This window comes from Arvicanthis niloticus, chromosome 29 (assembly GCF_011762505.2).
Source record: "Arvicanthis niloticus isolate mArvNil1 chromosome 29, mArvNil1.pat.X, whole genome shotgun sequence".
NCBI lineage: Eukaryota > Metazoa > Chordata > Mammalia > Rodentia > Muridae > Arvicanthis > Arvicanthis niloticus.
In genome coordinates, this window is record NC_133437.1 from 13,532,432 (window position 1) to 13,554,484 (window position 22,053).

General features: G+C 33.6%; 1 protein-coding gene and 1 pseudogene across 3 annotated transcripts in view; both read left to right on the forward strand.

The window, feature by feature from the left end:
* Positions 1-22,053, forward strand: part of Edil3 (EGF like and discoidin domains 3) — a 441,307-nt gene that overhangs the window by 15,743 nt on the left and 403,511 nt on the right. The window lies entirely within an intron of this gene.
* LOC143440220 (stomatin-like protein 2, mitochondrial pseudogene) lies at positions 4,688-6,631 on the forward strand (annotated as a pseudogene).

A 22,053-nucleotide genomic window follows, 5' to 3' on the forward strand; every position in this document is an offset into this window, starting at 1 on the left:
ATGCAGAATAAACTTCCAATGTTCATAATGGACATTTATTCTGAATTCATTCTTCTCTAAAAACACTTGGGTTACTTCACACTTTAGCTATTGCTAAATGCTTTAGTTTCCTGTAGAAACCCAAAGCAGAATTATTGCATTCTGTGCTAATACTATTTATTTTAATTTAGGAGGAATTAACTTACAGATTTCCATATATTTTCAGCATTTTCTTTATCTACAAACAGTATACACTTGCTCCAATTTTCCCACATCTTTTACATAACTTGTTATTTTGAGTTATGATAGTAGACATCTTAATGTCGTGATGGTATATCATTGTAGATATTTTGTGAATTTTGTTCATGAGTGTTCAATTCAGATTACTTTCACACACTCTTCTCCACAAGCTCCCCTGTGTCACCTTCTTATATATAGATATACACTGAGAATTAAATATACTATCAGGGGATTTCTCCTTGGAATACATTGACTACTCCTGTTATCAGCCATTGATTGCTTGTATCTCTTCATATTAAGATGTGCCATTATAAAATGTTCCCTATCTACATGTCTCAAATGAAGTGGCAATTATGGAGGTCTTGTTTAGGCAACATACTGTTGAAATTATCCCTGTCATTTCTAAAAGATGCTATCTATCAGCAAGAGCCTTGGACCTCTGGTGCTTACAATCTTTCTGCCTTTTCTCTGCACCATATTCCCTCAGCTTTAAGTGTATAAATCGAGTTGTAGATGTACCAGTTGGGACAAGTATAATAAATAATAATACCATCCACAGGAAACATAGACTATCCAACAACTACCCAGTGCTAAAAAAGGTAATCCTCCTTTTCAGTTGTTTAAGGGACTCCCAAAAGACAATATAAGCTATTGGTAATGCCCTTGATTTTCTTGCAGAACTGAAGGTAAGATCAAATTGGTGAAGAACCACACACGTAGGCCATAGGAAATGAAAGAATGAAATGGGCACTGTCCTGGAAGCCTCCACAATGAAGATTTTCTTTATAGTATCTGAAGGTGTTGTATAAGCAACCAACAGAGAAAAGTAGACAGTAATCCTACCAAGCTATAAAGCCTGTGAACTACAATAATAACCTGCCTGGCAAGATATCTCCAATCTTGCAATAGTGACACTTTTATCTTGAAGGTAATCAACATCTTTCTAAGTGGACTTGAGGACTATTCAATGGGGTGGAATTAATACTTGTCACTGTAAACCTAGACAAATGACCACAGCTAGAGAAGACATAACCCAGAACAACCTACTACTTCCATTTGTCTCTATCATTGTAGGTAGTGTCTTCCTACCTGTAGGTATCCTCATACCTACAGGTAACTTTAGCTTCTGTTCTCATTAAAGAAGCTTCATTTTGTTATAGGTGGAAGCTACTAAGTAGCTGTAAGTGACTGGATTGGTAAGAGCAATTTTGTACATTTGCAACTTCTGTGGAAATAAGTTGGAAATTTTCACAAATGTAAAAATTAGATCTACCATTTAAAATTACTGTGTCACTCCTTGGCAAAAGGATTCTGTTACATTCTACTACTACAAAGACACTATTAGCCATGTTTGTTGCCAGTCTATTCACAATAGCTAAAAAATGTAAGCAGCCTCCATGTCTACCAACAGTGAAGAGATAATTGAAACTTTTAGTACACAAACAAAATGGAATTCTCCATAGCTGTAAATAAAAATGAAGTCTTGAAATTGAAGGCAAATTGGTGAAACTGAAAATATGATTTGGAGTGATGCAACCCAAACCCAGCAAGATAGACACTGTGATGTTTTCTCTTACTAGTGGATCTTAGTTCTGAGTTTTTAGATTTGAATATATGGTCTGGAGTAATTTCAGAAGCCAAGACAATAGAAAAAGACAGTGTCAGGAAGGAGTAAGATGAAGTTCAAGAGAGAGTTTTAGCAGAACACAGGTGCTAATGAAGAAGATAAGTGAAAATTTAGTGAAAGATTTTAACTGGGAAGAGCAGGGAAGGTAAATCAAATGGAGGGAGAAGAAGTAGACATAAATAACACTAAGAACAGTTGATAGGCCATAGAGAATCATTTATTTTATATGATTACATAAAAACACATAAATATGTAGTATATATATACATCAACACACACAAATATAATCTCATTTAAATATTTTATAATAGTGTTAAATACTACACTTACTAATATTACTATAAATATGTAGTCTCAATTAAATATTCTTTGTAATAATAGTGACATTGAATGCTTTTTTATCTATGTATTCCCCTTTGGTATGTATTTTCTGCAGAAATATCCACTCAACTTCTTTTTCCTTATTGAAGCAGGTTGTATTGTGTCATTGAGTTTTAGGGGTTGTCTGTAGCTTCTTATCTAAGGTATAATATATTTTTAATGTATCTTTGTATATTGCCTTTTGCTCCATGGACGTTATGTTTGATGTGTGTTAAAGCCTTCACATGCCAAATTTCTCTTCTCTTCTGTTACTTATTCTTTTGTGTATATGGGTCAATTATTGAGAAATTCCTTTGCAATGAAATTAGATCTTTAATTCTTAAAGTTGACAAAATGTAACACTAAGAAGTTGTGTAATTTGTTAATCTGAGTACATATATATATATATATATATACACATATCTATCTAATCTATCATCTATCTATCAATCTATCTTCTCAAACATGTATCATATTTTTTTGAAGGAAACATATAAAAAAAATTCTGACTACTGACTTTGGAATCTGCAATATATTATTATGTATACTCTGTCTTCTATGCAAGACTATACCAAACTTATTTCTCTTTTCTCACTGCTGTATGGTTCTCACTGGTGAGCCTTCCCACAAACTGCTACTTCCCTGTTCTGCCCAGGCTCTACTAATCATAGTTCCATTCTCAATGATGTCAGTGTTTCACGATGAACACGAGTGAAGCAATTTAGCCATTCTTTTTCTGTCTGTGACTTATTTAAATCAAGGTAATGATCTCCATATTCTTCTCTTTTTATCACACATGGCACATTTTCATTTTCTTTTATGGCTAACTTGTATTCCACCTCATTTTCATAATCTATTCATCACCTCACAAACACTAAAATTGGCTCCATTTCATCACTTCATATCTCTTGTTAATAGTACTATAAGGAACATGAAGGGAGATGTCCATCTGCATATTATTAGGTTTCCATTAGTGAAGCTGTAGGTTTGTCCTGGTTTTATGTGTAAGGTCTTTTCTATAACAGATGTGCTAAGAAGCTAGCAAAAAATTGTGTAGGAATTCACTCTTCTCCATATTCTTACCATTACATGCTAGCTCTACTTTTAAAATAACAATTCTTATTGTTTCTCCAGTGTTTTTGATGTGAATTTTGAATATATAGTGAAGCTAAATATTTTTGTAGCATTTTAACTGAAAGTATTGTTGTCTTCAACAGATATTTGTTAAAAATAAAAGTAAACTTATTACCCTAAACTATTTATACCAGCTTTGTACTATATTTGAAGCCATGTATTATAATCTCCCTTTTATTATACTTTTAGATCAGATATTTCTAGCTATTCTTGACTTTTTATTGTTTCATATAAAGTCTCAAAAAGATTTATGTTGCTCTGTGAAGAATATCATAGGTAGTTCTAGAGGAAGCATTCTTAATTCAGAAGTAGTAGCTTTAGATACTGTAACATTTTAGCAATAGCAACTCTATCAGTGTGTGTACAAGGATATGACACTGTACTTTGTAAGTGTGCACTGGTGATTTTCCATTTTAACTGCAGAGCGTGTTATCTCCTCTGAAAATTTCCTCCAATGTGTATTTCTGTAGCTATTTTGAAGGGTATTCTTTTCTTGATTTCTATTGCATATTATTTTCTACTGGCAAATGGTAACACTTTTGTTTCTGTATACTAATTTTGTAACCTGAAAATGTCTATCATTATGTTTGTGAAATGACTTGCACTTTAAGTTCTGAAACAGGACTTAAAAGAACACAGCAACATGGCATTGTTTGTTTCACTATTCACCTTGTTTTGAAACAGGAATTCTGTCTGTAGAATAGAAATTTCCCAGCCCCGTGCTGTGACTAGCTGTTTACGAACACTCTTTTAAAGGTTTCATACAGTCAAGTATTCACATAAAAATAAATACAGTAAATTTTTTGGTTAAACTTAATAGTATAAGTGTCCAGAAACACATACAAAGATTCATAGCAATCTGGCACAGTGAAAGTTGCAGTAACTGAAATTGAAAACCAACAAAAAATAGCCCAGAGTTAAAAAGACTTAGAATAACTATGATCATCTGATCATCTTAAAATAATGATTACACTACAACAGTTTTAGATGCAAAAGTGACTCTCTTGTATTATAAAGACTTTGTCATATTCATTCAGAGAGTTGATTCAATAGCCCTTGTTGTTCTTGCAGAGGACCTGGGTTTGATTCCAAGTACCCACATGACAGCTGAGAATTTGAGTCCCACCCAGGGAATCTGATACCCCTTCTGAATTCTGCAAGCACCCATCACACTCAGGGTATATATAACATACATGCAGGCAAACACTATTCATATAAAATAAAAAAATTCAATGAAAAATACATTGTTATAATGCTTCATAGATTTTTGTACACTACTAGGGCCATGCAGCAAGAAAAGATTTCTTAGTGTTGAATTTACTTTTCAAGCTTTAAGAATATGAGCGTATGACCATGCTAGCCCTTTTTGTCCTGTAAATACTTTTATTCCTGCCCATCATGTTAAAGCTTGTCTTTAACAACATCAAAATGTTGGTAGCCAAAGTACAAGACTTGAAACTGAAAATGGACCCACAGACAGAGTTATTAATTTAAGAGGCTGCTAAGCCAAGGATGGGTAAGATTCTGTACAAAAAGCCTTACCAACCAAAGACAGAAATGCATTGCTTTGGATAATGCCTATTCCACAATGGGTAAGAAAGGCATTCTTGTTAAAACGACCTAAGACAGGCTCAGTCTTGTTTATGAAATAAAAAACGGGGAACTGTGGAGAGTTTTGGGGGCTACTTGGCAGGAATTTGACATTGGCCAAGGACAAGGAAATGTGCTTCATGAAGGAATCTGACATTAGGCTAGAACAAAAAATTAATTATAGGCAGGAATCTAAATCTTAGGATAGAACAAAGAAGTAGGCTTCAGGCATAAAAATGACTTTGGGCTAGGACAGTGAAGTAGGTTCAGATACTTTGGTCATCCTGGTAAGCCCTTAGAAACAGTGATCATAGGAGTGTTTACAGAATTTTGTTTATTGCCTTGCTTGTTCTTTGACTATTTGTGTTTATAGCCTTGCTTGTTCCTTGACTATTTACATCTATTATATTGCTAGTTCCTCAATCTAGAACTGATCTTAATACATGCATGTAACTAAAATGGTATAAAAGCAAAAAGTATGAGGGGGGATGAGATGGTGGTTTCTAAGGAGGAAAAATGGGGAAAGGAAATGACATCTGAAATGTAAAGAAATAAAATATCCAATAAAAAAGGGGTTTTTGGATGGGAGGACAGAAATGAGGAAAAAGAATAACATCTAAAATATAAATAAATAAATTATCCAATTAAAAAGGAGAAAAAAATGAGTGTTTGTGTGTTTGTGTGTGTGAGTGTAAGTGAAATGGGTTAGAACTTTGTCAACATAATTCCAGAAAGGTGGATTTCCTAGAAAGCTTTGCTTTAGCTCTTTGTTTCACACCTGAGCTAAGTTCAAATGATGAGGTTCTCTTGTAAATCATTTAAGCAAAACATACTTTTGGGTTCTGGCATGGTGTGTGGTACTGAAGCACTGCTTCTGGTAATGCTTCTCCTGAATGGCCTCAAAACACCTTGTTACTGTTTGTGCTGCATCAGGAAGCCTTGGTGGTGGATCAAATGGGCTGATTCCACCAAATGCTATTATCTTGTTGGGCCTCCCTTGGGCCAAACCCACTATATGCAAGAGTCTCAAGGAAACCGTCATCAACGTGCCTAAGCAGTCATCTGTAACTTGACAATATAATTCTGCAAATAGATGGAGTCCTTCACTTGTGTATTATGAATCCTTACAAAGCAAGTTATGGTGTAGAGGAGAGTAAGTATGCTGTCACCCAGTTATCTCAGATGATTATGAGATCTGAGCTTGGCAAGCTCTCTGGATAAAATATTTCAAAAGTAGAAGTCGTTGAATTCCAACATTGTGAGTGCCATCAACCAGGCTGCTGGCAGCTACAGCATCACTGCCAGAGTAATAGGATCAAGGATATCCATGTGCCACCCTGAGTAAAGGAGTTTATCCAGGTATACGTAGAGGAGGAATGGTGGAAACTGGCTTAGAAACAGGTTCGAGAATCTGAAGGAACACTAGAAAAAGCTATCAGTTTGGCAGACTGAAAGAACAAAGTTGAGATTCTGGCCTCTGAAGCAGAAAAGGCAGCAGGAGGGGCCAGTCCAGTTCTGGCCATCACCAAGGTGAAGTGATTCGAATCCTGGCTCAAGCTCTGACTAAGTATAATGGAGATACAGCAGCAGCACTGGCTGTGGCTGAGCAGATATGTCAGCAAGTTCTCTAAACTTGCCAAGGATTCCAACACAGTCCTACTCCTGTCTACTCTCTTTTATGTCACAAGTATGGTGGCTTAGGCCATGAGTGTATATGATGCTCTCACTGAAGTCACAGTGCCTGCCGGGAGCCTGGACCTTCAGAGAGAAGAGAAGAAATGTCTAGGCTACATAGATATTCAAGTCTTGAAAAACTGCTTAGAGTCATGCTCAGTTAGTGGTGATGGCTTGGCCAGGGAATCTGGGAACAAGAACAGTATTGTCAGATCCTGACTCCAGCATCCCTGCCAAAATTTTATTTTCCACTTTTTATTTAAACTTTATAACCATGTAATAGACTCACTAGTGCAAAATCAAAAGACAAACAAAACAAAAACCAACTAAACAAAACCACACCCATCAACTCTTTTTTTAAAATCTTTTTTTTTTTTTTAAATTATCATGCAACATAATCTTAGAAAAGTGGATCAAACTTGGACAGAGACTATATAGTCATCTCAAATGCTTGTTACTGGCAACCATTTAGCACATGACTAAGAAATAATATGTCAACATGCTTCTTTGAATGTTTTGAGAAAACAATTAGATGAAATTGCTATATAATTTCACTACTCTGGCATATATATGTTTGTGCAGAGCAGTACATGTTTGTGTTTGCACATGTAGAGGCCAAAGAGCAACACTGGATAATTTTCTTTTGCACATTCTCTCATATATATATACATATATATATATATATATATGTATATATATATACATATACATATATATATATATGTTTATATATATATATTATAATAAAATAAAAACTCCCTAAAAGATCCATTCCACTATGCTAGTCAGTGCTAAGATTTCTCTGATCTGTCCCAAGTGCTCCCTGGAGATTTTCTTAAGCTTCCTTTCTCTCAGTTTTAATTGAGGCTCTCATTTAAGTAATCAGAATTCTGGAATTTACAGCCTACAGAAGTGATGGCAGTATTTCCTTCTGTGCTATTCTAGTTGGAAATGACTAATAAAAGACACACAATTTATCCACTCATCTTATATTAGGAATGTTTTAGAAAACATTGAATTTATCCTCAGCCTTCAAACACCTTGGACTTTAATTTGACAGACTTTGTGTTTAACAAAATAGGATATATTTTGACTGAATTAATGGAGCACAGAGAAATCTTAAAAGAGTTGTCCTTATATTCTCTCTCCTGTTTCTATGGATTCTGAAGTATTGAGATTGTATTAGATTACCCCCAGAGCACGTGGCCTTTGACCTCATGAAATCTTCCAGTTATTCTTCCATTGGCACTCCTCCTATTTCCTGTCCTGGTCCTAGGCAGGGCAATGCATCTCGTCCACTGCTGTTATTTTCAAGTCTTATCTCTTCTGATGAGATAGCTATGGACTGATCCCATCTCACTGTAGTCAGGGAGGAGTCAGCATGTTAGTAATAGTTCAGCGAGTAATGGAAACATGGAAGAATCAATACAGAGTCATGTCTTCAGAGAATTAACACCCAGGTTCAGGACAGACACAAAATGTAATGTCAAAATATAAACTGAACTTTCATAACGGAAATTATGATCACAAAAGGTATTTTAAAAGGAATGAATTTTATTGTCAGTTAATTCACCTCTTATTGATCATAGAATACAAAGATAGAAGTTTAATTCAGTTAATTGAGCATTTTATACTAGGAGGCTGAATCTGCATGATGGCAATGGAAACCCTCCTGCTCAAATCTCTCATACAGTCCCTGTTTATGCTTGACTGGTGAAGTCAAGGGTTATCTCTCTGTTGCTCCATTTTAGGCCCTTTAGTTACTCAATGAATATTTTCCCATATTTTTAGATCAAGTAGGACATTTTCTTTATTTCCAAACCAATAAACAGACCTAGAAGACAATCATTTGTATCTGTTAAAATTTTATAATTTAACCAACAGCTAACAAATACATTTTTCATAATTTCATGTTTTCAAGGGATTCTCAGCTTATTTCCAATTTGAACATTGGCATATGTGTCACAATACCAAATCTTAAAGGTTTTCTATTTCTTAAACTTCCATATGTTAAAATTTGTGCTTTAATGATTACCAAAGTGTTGCAATATATTATCTAATTATATAGACATTTGTATACATTTTAGGTAAAATTTTTCATACAGATAACATTTTTGAAAATTCTTTCTATGTATTTTTATATTACTCTGGCATATTTATTAATCATTATGATAGCAGTGATTTAGGGCAATGTTTGAATTAATCATTGATTCACTTAAAATATCACCTTTTAGTTTTTAAGATCATCTTACACAATATAGGCAAAAAATAATTCTTAATTTAATTTGTATTGGGGAGACAGCAACAATAATAAAAATATCTTTAATGAATAAATAAAAATTCCTTTAGCTTTGTAATTAAGTACTTGAAGAAGCTTATTTTTTCTTATAAATGATATCACAACTATTGAAATAATATTTTAGTGTCTTTCTAGAAAATTCTTCTTGGTATTACTTGATCATGGTAGGCAGAAAAGGATCCTACAATGATCTCCTTGTTCTAATCCCTAAAATGGAAGAGCAAGAACTTTATAGATGTAATGAATCTAAGCTTCTGCAAGCAAAACAGCTTTCCTTAGTCATCTGTTCATCCCAGTTGTCATAGTCTTTTAAATGATATAGGGGATATGATGACAGAATAGTCTTGGAAATTCCCATGAAAATGACTGCTACCAGCTTTAAAGACAGAATCAGAATGACTGTTGGCACAGCCCTAGTAACTGAGGATGCAGACCCTTTTCTGGGGCTTCCAAATAGGAATGCAGTCCTGCTGACACCTTGACTTTAGCCTAGGGATACCTACTTATGTTTGCTTTAAATTTCAGGATAAACTTAGAATGTTTAAGACATTAAATTTGACATTTTATTCTACAGAAGTAATAGGAAATTAGTGCTCTAACCGTAAGAAGAATATCTTCACTACAAACTCAACCCTGTTTTCGCCTCCATAACCACCATCTTATTTTGGCACACAGAATCAGAGAAATAATATTTTCCATGATTTTTTTTCTTATAAAAGAGAAAATTTAATTGGGGCTGGCTTACAGTTTCAGAGGTGTGGTCCATTTTCATTACAGCAGGAATCATGGTGGGCATTCAGGAAAACAGAATACTGAATAAAGAGATGAGAATTCTGTGTCTTGATCTAAAGGCAGCCAGGAAGAGACTGTCTTCCAGAGAGCTAGTAAGAAGGTCTCTTCAGCACCGGGTAGAACTTCAAAGCTCATACCCTCAGTGATGCTCTTCCTCCAACAATGCCACAGCTTCTGATAGTGCTACTCCTTGAGTCAAGCATATTCAAACTATCACATTCCACTATCTGACTCCCATATGCTTATTCAAACACATGGGTGTATGAGGGCCATATTTAAACATAGCATAATGCAAAATACATGAGGTCCAACTTCAAAAGTCCCCATCATTTATAACAGTCTCAAAAATGTTAAAAGTTCAGTCTCTTCTGAGACTCATCCAAACATCTTACTGTAAGCCACTATAGTTTCTTTTTTTGATATTTTATTTATTTGCATTTCAGATGTCATCCCCTTTTCCCATTTTTGTGATGTTTATGTTGGTAGCTAAGAGTTTTAGCTCCTTAGAGGGACTCAATCCAAATGAACAACAAATTTGGTGAATTAGGATTTTTGTCAGTGTTTTCCAATTTGCTTAAAAGATATATTTGTTGTTGGGGAATGGATTATAGCTTATACTCAAGAGTCACTTCAATTTCTTAGCTTTAGTGTGGAACTGGACATTTTACCAGGTTTGGAATTCTATTAAAAATGAACTTTTAAAGGTGTCTATATAATTGCACCACACTAAGTTTCTCTTATATTAAATATTGCTAGAGATGAATGAAACATCTGCTTTGATTTACATGCATGCTTTCTTTTACTTACACAGAATTACATACCCATACTATTCATTTTTTCATAACCTGATTGATGATTTTTAATGATTTCTCTAAGAAATGGGGCTAATATAAGCCACAGATGTGAAATATAAACTTTCTTTAAAAATTATAGTTTACATGTAAATTTTATATGAAAAATATAATGTACATTGAATGAATATCAATTGTGTGTATTGGTCATTAGTACCTAATATATTACAGAAAATATAACATGAATGATATTTTAAAATCTTTTCATAAGATAATTATTTAACAATCCTTAACTGCTTAAATATTCTAAATGTTACCAATTATTACTAGATAGCCAAGATATGAAGGCTAAGAAAATAATAAGATACCAGATCTGAGGTCACTGCTTTAGTTGATGTATTTCACACAAAATCAGTCTTACCAGCTCAATTTTATACAGATGACGAGCAGTAGAATGTAAAAGTGTTCAATACTGTATATGAATGTTAGGTCAGAAAACACAAAACCAATAATGAAGCTGAAAATTCTTGTCTCAAAATCCCAGGAAGAGTCAAAACAGGAAGAATGTACTTGCAGTACTGGTGCGATCAGACAGTTCTCTAAAAGTGTCTCTCATTGCCAACCTACCAACATCTTGCTTAATGCAAAAAAGACAATTTAAAAGAGAAAGATGGGAGGTGGTGTTTTAGCCCCACTGCCCAGTACTACAGATTGTTCATGTGTGGGTATAGATTTCTTGAAATGTGGCCATATGCAGTGAATGTGTCTAGTGACTTCAGACTACACAGGAGATTTTAAAGACAATAGCAAAAGTTACAATTTCCATCACTGTATTTACTCAAAGGCAAAGAACTCTGTTATTGTCATTGTTAATTAGATATATTCTTTACAAAGTTTATGTATGTGTATACTGCATACTAATCACCACTAAATCTCTTCCCTGCTGTCTCTACCCCTCCCTTCACTCTCCTACTCCCCCTACTCCCCGCTTCTTGTCTACACTTCTGTGCTGTCTATTTTATATCAACTTGACACAAGCTGGAGTCATTTTAGAAAATGAACCCTCAATTGAGAAAATCCACTCAAAAAAATTGGCCTTTGTGAAAGCCTATGGTGTGTTTTCCTGATTGGTTTCTGCCTACAAATTTCTGCTTTGAGCTCCTGATGGAGGAAAAACTATAGGATAAAATACCACCCCCACCTAACACACGCAAGTAGCTTTTTGGGTTATGATACTTTAGCACAGTATTAGAACCTACCTAAGACAATCTTTCAGTTGTTCTCTTCATTAAATGTTACATATTTTAAGTGACTTAATTAAATTAATTCATTTTAAAATGGGAAGTAAATTATTAAAACTATGTACTTCATGTTCATATTTTAGTACAACTGAAAGATGTTACTACATATTTTATAATCTACAATACAATATTTCAAGTTATATATGCATTGTTGAATGATAGAGTTAAATATATGTATTGTTTATTTAAATTCATATAGTGAAATCTATAGTACCACACCTTTTTCAACTTTCAAAAGTACACTGATATAGTCATTACAACCTGTAACTCTCACTCCAGAGATCCAGATCCCTTTTCTTTCCATGGTTGCACACACACACACACACACACACACACACACACACACACACACAAACATGCTCAGAGACCGAGAGAGAGACAGAGAGAGATAGACAGAATGAAAGATGCTCACAACACTTACAAAAATAAAAAATAAAGCTTATAGCAACACAAAATACGCAGTTCACTTCCTGTTTGTATCGAGTGGTGTGTGTTTGAACATGTGTGAGAAGAGCGAATGTTTAAGCAGCAGTAAGAAACATCTGCTTATAGAATTTTTTTGCGTGAAAGATTAAGAAAAACAAGTGTGGCTGCTATAAAAGATCCCTGTCAACACTATTCTGGATATTTGGTTGTGAGCCCAGCCTTTAATGGCTGAGCAGTCTCTCCAGCCTGGCTCACTATTCTTTACAAAGCTAGATAGTAAGTAACATATTTTGTGTTGCTGAAAGAATAACATTTTTAACCACATGAGATATTTAAGGAAGTTACAGGCTTATTATTTTATCATGTATGAGTGTGTGTAGTTTAGAAGATCAAAACCAGTTGTATGGATATGCTTACCCCAAATCTTTTACATCTATGTAATACAAAACTCTAGGAAATTATTTTTCTCAACAGAGGTTCCACTTATGTTATCAATAAATATATCCAGCAATACTCAGTCTCACCATGCAAGCAGGTAAACAAAATTTGAACCATTGTAAACTGGCCTTTGCTAATTTTTGGCAATAAAAACAAAGTTTAATAAAGTCTAGTAATTTTTTTTTTAGCATTTTTTAAAGGAAGAGTACAGTTTGGTACAGCTATAGAAATTGACATGAGACGTAAGATTTACTGAACTTACAATATTAAACATTAGGCATATGTTTTATATGTAAACAACAACAAATCATAGTGAGTGCTAAAATCATTAGCAGAGCTTTATATCATATGAGCACAACAGCTTTGGAAATAGAATATCTGTGCTAGACAAAAACCTTCCTCTGTATAGCACTCAGTTTTACTGTGCCTCCAAACCTAGGTTATAGCATGAAAGCAATATTAGATCTACCTTGTAGATCTATTGTGTCAAATGAATAAAATAAATTATTGACAATTTTTTAAAAGATTACCTGACATATAAAAATGTATTTTAAATTAATAAAAAGTAGCTAATATGTAATTATAAAACCTATAATATTGAATACAATTTATACAGTAAAACAATTGGCTCAATATTGGCATATTCATGCTACGTAATAATTTCTACTCACTAATTCATGCGAGCTGTGATATTGCATATATATAGAGAAGGGGAAGTCATATATTAACTGTATGTGTCATTGTGTTATCATAAAAGGGCACTAAAACATGTGAGCATGAATCCATTTAAGTGAAAATTTGCTTAAATATAATTCTATTAGCTTTAGTTTTCCAAATATTCCTGAAGCATGTTTGAAATAAAACTATGTTTTAATATAAAAATCTTAAATGCTTATTTTTCCTTCTCAAAAAAAAATGGATACAATACATTTTTGAGACAGTAGATGTTGGAGTACATTATTGCCTTTGGAGATTAGAAGCTTAGCTAATTGATACATAGCGGATCATTTCTTTACAATCACCCCTTAACCTATCGCTGCAGGAGAGCAAGCAAGCTGCTGCAGGTCACACCTGACTAGAGAGCACAGGTGGATATACTGCCACTAATTAGATTCCTCTGGACATCTTTTTTCTCACTACAAGGCTGAAGAATTATCTGGGGCACTGTTGCCTCAAGACCTGTATTTGGCATAGCATGTTGTTATACTTTATAAACAATGGCAATAAAATGTTTCAAATGTTGGTATTAGAGGTTAAGGAAATAATTCATCCTTTTAAAATGTGATTATATTATATCACAAGGAGACGTGATTGTGTGATTCAGTTTTTTTTTTTTTTTTTTTTGGTAGAGGTATAATAATGAAGACATGTTAGAATTGCATTCTTGCACAGTGCCATATATAGCCAAAATAGAAAGTTTATATATTTGCCAAAATAATGATTGAATGAAATATTGTATTTCTACAATCAGAAATCCTGAAATATAACACCAATTTAAAGAAACATGAAAACTATTTCAAATGTAAAAATTGTAAATAATTCCAGATGAATTTTTGTGAGGTTAAATGGATCTTTAATTTTGAGAATATTTCAAATGCCTTCACTAGAAGGCTGTGTACTGTGTACTTTTTTTTATGATGGTGAATTTTCTGAATATTAGAGATAAAGAAAAACTACTGCACAAGAAAACTATCACTGGGCTACACACACACATACATACATACACACACACACACACACACACACACACACACACATATTCCTGACTAAATTTTTGAGGGAGATGTTGTTTAACATATCTAAATGTGTAAAATAATTAAAAGAAAAAGAAACAGAAAATGCCAAGTTATAATTTTAAATTTGGCAAAGCTAAGAAAGAACCATTAGAAGTTAGGAACCATTAGAGCATCAATTGAGTGTGCTCTTTGAAGACTACTGCACAGTACACACTGCTAGTGCCTGCCCCACTGCTTGCCTTTCAGGTTACAATGTAGAGACTGACCTCCAGTTGCCACTTCGCATCTCTATTTAAAGTCTTTCTCTGGAATAGGTTGAGTGAAAATAATGAGGAATTAACATATTTATGGCGCACTCTCCAAGCAATTACTTGACAGGCTTAGGATTTAAGTGGCCTAACTTATGCAACCCATGGTCTAATGCTGGGAAAATGCTTAGTATTCAAGCATGGCAACTTATCCTCTGGAGTGGTGTAGTTATCAGTGTTCACTAGCTGTTCTCCTTCAGTGCTTATCTGTCCTTGCGATTGTTCTTGTATCTGGTTTTATTTTATTTTTTGTTTACTCCATCCCTGGAAAACATGAGGGGGGAACAATTAGGTGGAAGGCAATAAAGGAAAATTTATCTCACCTATTTTAATTGCAACATTTGATACCCAAGTCTTTATAATGCATTTGTGGTTAAAACATCTAAATGCATCTTACAAAAATTTAATTCAACTTATAGCTCATGACAGCGTTCAAAAAAAAAAAAAAAAAAAAAAAAAAAAAAAAAAAGCTCATACACTGGAAAAACTCTGGCAAAAAATACATAGCTCTGCTGTGATTAAAACTTCATCCCAGTCATGAGAGGATTATTATAAAGATGGTCATAAGACAGGCTAGCATTTTGAATTCACATGCAATGATATCTTCCTTTTAATAATTATTCTTTAGATTATAGAATTTAGCTAGGCTTTGTTTCTCTTTTAGATTAATCCTAGTCTATTGTTTCTTTAGAAATTAGCAGACTGTATCTGGCTTAGGAAAAAAAACAAACTGTAGTTATGTGTATTTAGGTAAAGAAGATCACTCTAACTGCACAGCAGACATTGAGGGTGGATTTTTTAAATTAGTGAGCACAGGCATTGTAACAAAATAAAGAATATTGCTACAGTTGTAAGCTCAGTATTCCCACATCGGAATAATACTTCTCTTACAAATTCATGATATGAGACAGAGAAATCAAATATTTTTTCTAATGAGATCAATAAAATAGAACAGCTTATTTGATTAACAATGAATAGATTTGTGGCTTTATTGTTTTTCTTCCATTGAAATAATTAGTGTTGTCAAGATTGGGAAATTGGAAGGAAAAGTTACTTAAAATATCTGCCTTTCTAAAGACATGTATTGAAAACCCAAGCTCATATATACAGTTTGTACCTATGGCTAGGAGTTGGAAGCCTTAAGATATAATAGTAATTTCTCAATGTATTTTTTGTCAGTACTTTCTTGCAGGCAAAAGTGAGAAAACTAACTTTAACTGAAGTAAAAGTAAAATGCATTGTGTCAGGTTATTGAAACATTCCTAATTAAACACACAGGTGGATCCTGAGACTTAAAGAGTGCCAAGAAAACTCAACTTCATTCCATCTCCAGATCATATGTGGAATTTATTCTCATACAACCACCCCTCGTACAGACCCCAAAATACAGTCTGACAAAAGAGAATGAACATGGGCTCTTTAGGATTTGCAAAAATCATATAGTAGTCATTGCTAGTTCTGATGTCCCCTGTGCTGTTTCTTTAGATAACATCAAAAGCACAAGTCCTCTTTAGGAACTTTATACCTGCCCTAAGTAACATCAAAGAGTTATACAGACAAGAAAACTAATGGATTTCAGGCAGAAGGACAACAAGCGTCTTCTATAATTAGGAGAACAGTTGAAGAAGCATATGATAACTGAAAATAAAATTGACACAATCATGTGCCCCAAAATAGAGCAATATTTATTCTGCTATGCCTGTATGGCATGAATCAACACCACTACTATTTCTTTCTTTCTTTGTTTAGAGACAGATTATAATACCATAGCACAGACTGAATAGGATTCACTATGTAGCTCAAACTGGCCTCTAAATCATGGCAATCTGCCTGTCTTAGCTTCCTGAGTGCTGGCACCCCAAATATAAACCACTATGCTGAACTCTATACACTGTTTCTGCAAATAAAGTTTTATTGAAACATAGCCAAGCCCATTCATGATGTTTCATCGCTTGCTGGCTTATTTTGCAGAATATCAGCAGAAACAAGTAATAACAGCAGAAGCAGTGTGACCTTCAAATCCATAGTACTTATTTGGTCTTTCAAAATAACAGCTTGTTGAACCCTGCAACAGAGATTTAAGGACAAAATCGTAGAAGTAACTGGATACACTTTAAAGAGTAATGAAAGTCCAGAAAGCACCAGTTCATTGTGCTTCTCCAGGCAACACTTTTTTTCAATGCTCTCTTCTGTAGTCTTAACAATTTCTGTGCCTGCTTACACTTCTTCAGAGGGACAATTGCCCTTATGTTTTATCTTAATTATTGGTAACCATTTTTAGAGGTTTCAGTTCATCTTTTATCATCTTCCAATTTGCCTCACAAACATTTTTGTTTACACACGTTAGAGTGTTGACTTTTAAACATGTTTGTAAAAGAGCACTGTTGTCAGTTTTGTTATGTTTAAGTGATATGAAGTATTGCCTGAAAATATCATACTTTGAAACAATAGAAAGTGTTTAAGAACTTCAACATTTAAAACAGTAAATGATCTATTATTGTCTATGATTCTTCTTTTGTTTTATTTTGTTTTTCATTTTTATTGGTTATTTTATTTACATTTCAAATGATATCCACCTTACCAATTTCCCTCCACAAACCCCCAATCCCCTCCCTCTGTTTTTAATAGCTGAGTAGTACTCCATTGTGTAAATGTATCACATTTTCTGTATCCATTACTCTGTTGAAGGATATCTTGGTTGTTTCTAGCTTCTCACTATTGTAAATAAACTGCTATGAACATAGTGGAGCATGTGTCCTTGTTATATGTTGGTGCATCTTTTGAGTATATGCCCAGGAGTGGTATATCTAGGTCCTCAGATAGAACTATTTCCAGTTTTCTGAGTAACTGCCAGACTGATTTCCAGACTGTTTGTACCAACTTGTAATCCCATCAGCAACTGAAGAGTAGTCCTTTTTCTCTGCATCCTTGCCAGCATTTGCTGTTACCTGAGATTTTGATCCTAGCCATTCTGACTGGTTTATGGTGGAATCTCAGGGTTGCTTTGATTTGCATTTCCCTGATGACTCAGGATGTTCAACATTTCTTTAAGTTCTTCTCAGCCATTTGAGATTCCTCAGTTGAGAATTCTCTGTTTAGCTCTGTATTCCATTTTTAATAAGGTTACTTGGTTCTCTGGAGTCTAACTTCTTGAGTTCTTTGTATATTTTGTATGTTACCTCTCTAGCTGATGTAGGATTGATAAAGATCTTTCTCAATCTCCTGGTTACCATTTTAGTTCTGATGACAGTGTCCTTTGCCTTACAGCAGCTTCTCAATTTTATGAGGTCCTATTTGTCAATTCTTTATCTTAGCGCATAAACCATTGGTTTTCTGATCAGGAAATATTCCCCTGTGCCAATGTGTTCGAGGTTCTTTCTCATTTTCTCTTCTATTAGATCTAGTGTATCTGGTTCTATGTGGAGGTCCTTAATCCACTTGACTTAAGCTTTTTACAAGGAGATAAGAATGTGTCAATTTGCATTCTTTTATATGCTGACCTCCATTTGAACCAGCAACATATGTTGAAAATGCAGTCTTTTTTTTTTTTTTTTTTTTTTTGAACTAGATGATGTTAGCTCCCTTGTCAAAGATCAAGTGACCAAAAGTGTGTGAGTTCATTTATGGGTCTTTGTACTTCTGGAGGAATCACCATCCCTGATCTCAAACTGTACTACAGAGCAATAGTGATAAAAACTGCATGGTATTGGTACAGAGACAGACAGGCAGGTCAATGGAATAGAATTGAAGACCCAGAAATGTTTATGATGTTATGACAAAATGTTTTTTAACTTGATGGGACTTTTAATTTTTATTTTGTAATATTAGTTGTTTTTATTGTTTTGATTTTTGTGTTTTGTTTAGTTTTGTTTTAGAAAGGCAGAGAGAAAGAATATGGTTGGGTAGATAGTGAAGTGTACAATGTCTAACTGGATCTGAGGAGCAGGAGAAGGAGAAAATATGCTCAAAATATAATGTCTGAAACAAATTTAATAAAACTGTATAAAAAATTCAATAAACTAAACAAACAATTTTAAATTTATTTTACTCACTGTATTGTGCATATGAAATGCTTTTCAATTTCAATCCACTCATTCTAGTTAGTAGTTTTAAAATCTCATATATTTAATGAACATGTGAAGGTTGAAATGTTTTATATTGTGAGAATAATAATAATAATAATAATAATGTTGTATTCCTCAAACCTGGTGAAAATTATATTTTAATTTAAATTAATTTATGTGTAAAAAGATAGCAAAGACATATTTGAATAAAATATTTTAAATCTCAAAGATAGAAAAATAAAATTTCATATTTCCTCATAAAGATGTTCAAATAGCATAAAAAATATTAGGTCAGTAAGTCAAAATTATAATGAATTTTATGCAACATATCAAAAGTATTCTCAACTCTTATTTGAATGTGTATAAAAAGATTATAATTTTAATGATATATATGTTCTTATTTATTTTCCTTATTTATGATTTATGTATTGCTTTACATTAATAGTACATGTCAATTTATTTCAAAATATTAATTAAAATATTTAATGTTTTAACTTTTAAAATAAACTGATGGTAAAACAAAAGATAACCTTCCTAATTTGTTTCTATATACATGAAGAATTTTCTAGTAGCCAAATGGATTTATAGATTAAAAAAATAATAATTTCAATCAAACCTGGAACTGTTTATTCAGGCTTGGTGTCCATACCTAAGTATTGCAGAACCCTATATGATGACTACTGTGTTGTATTGATAGATAATATGAGTTAGTTATGCAGATCCAATTTTTCTGAATTACCTAAAATGTATTATATTCCATTGTTATAACTCATATGAGAAGGGATTGTTGTAATTTCAGCATGATAGTAAACATAAGATAAGCTGGGATTTGCTCTGTTCACACTTGGTACTTTATGGACTCCATATTTGTTGTAGGTCTTTTTTTCCACAATGTTCTACCTCCCCAATAGTTGGCCAACTTGAATCACCACATTTGATTAAAGTAGAATTATTATGTCATCAGCGAGTCTCTTAATAGCATGGGTTCTTTTGTACACAATGCACAATAGTCTCCTGTCAAGAGTCTGATGAGATCTCACTCCACATAACCGTGAGCCTTTGCAGGAAATGAAGGCAAGTGACTGGGCTTTAGGTCTAACATTCAGTTTCCCACCAGAGAGAAGACCCGGCTTCTGAGATTCTATGTCTGTTCCACACTTTGGTTGTGATAGAGATAGTGAGTAGAATAGACCACCAATCCCAGAAAACAATCGATTTTTTACTTCTGTAGATATCTTTGCATAAATAAAAGTATAGCTAAGTATGTACCTTGAATCATCTCCAGATTTATTGTATTTTGACTTCCAGTATTTTTGTGACATCTCCAGTGGGGGAAAATATTGTGGAGTTATATGATTTGTTAATCCTTATATTGTCTTTGAAAACTTAGTGGATTCAAGTAGTATACTTCCTGTCCCTCTGATGATAAGTTGACTCATGTTAAAATAGATTAAAAAATCAATTCTATTTTTCCTTCAGATTTAAAGTGATTCATTAATAACAAAATAAGACTGCAAGGAAACTATTTTTACTTCAGGTTAAAGTACGAAGAGACCTAACTCATTGTTAGAGCATTTCAGGAATATGACAAAAAATAGAGGTTATCAAATACACACACACACACACACACACACACACACACACACACACACACGTGCACGCACTTGTGCACACACATGAATTTTAAATGTATTGAAAGTCATATAATTTTAAAAATATTATTTATTCTTTATCTTTTTTACAGTCCAGACTTTATCTGTTCCACATCGCACACCTATTCGCCCACTTGTCTCCAAAAGTATGTCCCCACTACACCCCCACTCCTCCAGACATCCCCACTCCTAGGGCCTCAAATCTCTCCAGGGTTAGGTGCAGCTTCTCTCACTGAGGTGAGATCAGGCATTCCTCTGATGTATATGTATTGGGGGCTTCATATAAGCTGGTGTATGCTGCCTGGTTGGTGGCTCAGTGTCTGAAAGATCTCAGGGGTCCAGGTTAATTGAGACTGCTGGTCTTCCTATGGGTTTGCCCTCCTCAGCTTCTTCCAGCTTTTCTCTAATTCAACCACAGTGATTACCAGCTTTTCTTCATTGGTTGGATGTAAATATCTGCATCTGACTTAGCTGCTTGTTAGGTTTTTCAGAGAACAGTCATAATAGACCCTTGTTTATAAGCACACCATAGCATAAGTAATAGAGTCAGAAAGTAAAAACAAATAACGTTAAGTTTTGAATTGTAACAAATGGGAGGTTTATATTTAAAGAGCATTTTAGGAAATAAAGTATGCAATGCACAAATATTTGGTGGGTAAGTTTGAGTGATACCTGAACAGTCCCTTAAATTTCAGTTTCTCTTGGGGAGAAAGGAGTAGGAATAGCAATATGGAGTCAGAAGACAGTGATTTAAGACAAGCAAATACTTTTAAATTGTATTTTAGCTGTTAAAAATTCCAAAAGCAATGTTTACCATAATATGAGGGATATGTCATGTACATTTTAAGTAATGTAGACAGAATAGGCAGGAAATTTTTTATCCTGCTTTAACTATAATGGTTCCTTAAGTTCTATGATTAAGGCATTTGTACATGCTCTTGGCAACATAATAGCTGAGAAGATAAAAAATACTCTTCATTGTTTTATCTATACATTATATAATATATATATATATATGACTAACATTAGTATATATAGGCATGAATACATATATATATATATGCAGAATATAGAAAGCATAGAATTTATTAATGAGTTGATAATTTTCAAGTTTATTATTCAACTGTAGAAATTTAAGTATATAATCCTTAAAATAGAAACAAAAATGTGGTGTAAATAACATCTGTCACACAGCTTGAAATTTTTACTGTATGTGAGTGTAAAAATGCAATCAATGCTGAGCAATTATGAAGGACAGATAATTCACTTCCTAATGACTGACTTACTTGCTGGGCCCAAGGAATTGATAAAAGACCTGTCTATTTCATTCTAGGAAATTGGATATTAGAAGTCCACCTGTTACATTAATAATATTTATTTCAATGGACAAAACATTAATTCAGCTCTCTGAACCATATCAGGGCATATCATGATTTCAAACCTTATTTATTACAACTGGAAAGAAAAGCATTTTATTTTCATTAAATACTCAAAGATTGTAGGAAAAAAAAAACTAATCTGTGCTACACAAATACCTTTATGTGTTTTATTTCTGTTTGTGATAGAAGAACAAATTGCTAGCAAGGATACTGCATTCAGATGCAATATCAGAATTTATTGTATGTCTTAGGTGTGATTTTAT